The 1,127-nt window shown below is 34.1% G+C and overlaps 1 protein-coding gene across 1 annotated transcript in view; it reads right to left on the reverse strand.

The window, feature by feature from the left end:
• Positions 1–1,127, reverse strand: part of LOC118340134 (protein-tyrosine kinase 2-beta-like) — a gene marked incomplete in the record, with an annotated part of 28,100 nt that overhangs the window by 11,554 nt on the left and 15,419 nt on the right.

Consider the following 1,127-nt stretch of genomic DNA (forward strand, 5'->3'; position numbering starts at 1 on the left):
CACTCTGACAGCAGACAGCAGTAAACATCAGGATCCACTCACCAGGTGAGGACTGCCACCCTTACCTTAAAGATACAATTGTTTGTATAATTATTTGTTTTAGTTTCAGAGTGGCTTTGCTTGTTTCAGTTTAGAGCTATTGTTTAAAATTGGTTTAAGTTATTATTATTATTTTTATAATTATTATCATTACTACTACATGGTGGTATTTGTAAGGGAAAAAATATTACAATACAAACACACTGACTCACAGTTACGTAGTCTCATAAACATCTGTCATATAAACACATGTACCAACATCTCCTCGTGGTTATTGTCGACTAAGACCAAAAAGACATTTCCCTAATTTTGTTTCATTTTATTTCATTTTAAGTACACAATATGTTTTTTCTAGTTTCTAGTCTAGTTTTTATTATTTTTATTATATTATTATTATATTTTTCACAATATATTTTTTACTTTAATAACATTGATTGCAACTTGCTGAAAAGATCTAAACTGATGGGTAAGAAGCCTGAGAACCTGTTCCCAGCTGCATAAGAAGAAATCTCACAATTACCTTCATAATGAATAATTATTAATTGAATTAAAATTATTAATAAACAAAACCCTAAGAAGGAAATGTGTATTACAAGGGTTTCAGTGAACAAAATAAAGCAATCATAATCATAAATCATAAAGCAAGCAAAAGATCTGCCCTGATGTAGATAAGCTATAGAGGGGTTCTTCAATATTCACTCAGACTAGATTTAAAAAAGCTCAAAATCACTTTCAGTCAGAAAACAAAACACCTGAGTTTCTGGCTGACAGTATCTGCTAAAGGAGGTCTGCTCTAAGTTGAGGAAGGACCAAAATGCCCCGGGTATGCAGTTCCCCTGCACCAAGCTGCTCTCAGTCACCATTTAGGAATCAGTCCCCGCACTCTGTGCAACAGTTGATCTGAATAACCCTCCAGTCAACTTAGAGGAACTTGACTGACTGAGTGAAAAACACACGGCTACTTTTTGATGTTGCAGGCAAAATGGCACCTAGAGAATGTTTTACTTCCTGTAAGGATCATGTTGTTCAATTACAATGTTGGAACCAGCAGACAGAACTTATGTGTACATAATATTACATCTGTGAAC

The sequence above is a fragment of the Morone saxatilis genome, unplaced genomic scaffold (genome assembly GCF_004916995.1).
Source record: "Morone saxatilis isolate NCDOM2014 unplaced genomic scaffold, NCSU_SB_2.0 Contig6, whole genome shotgun sequence".
NCBI classification, from domain to species: Eukaryota; Metazoa; Chordata; class Actinopteri; family Moronidae; genus Morone; species Morone saxatilis.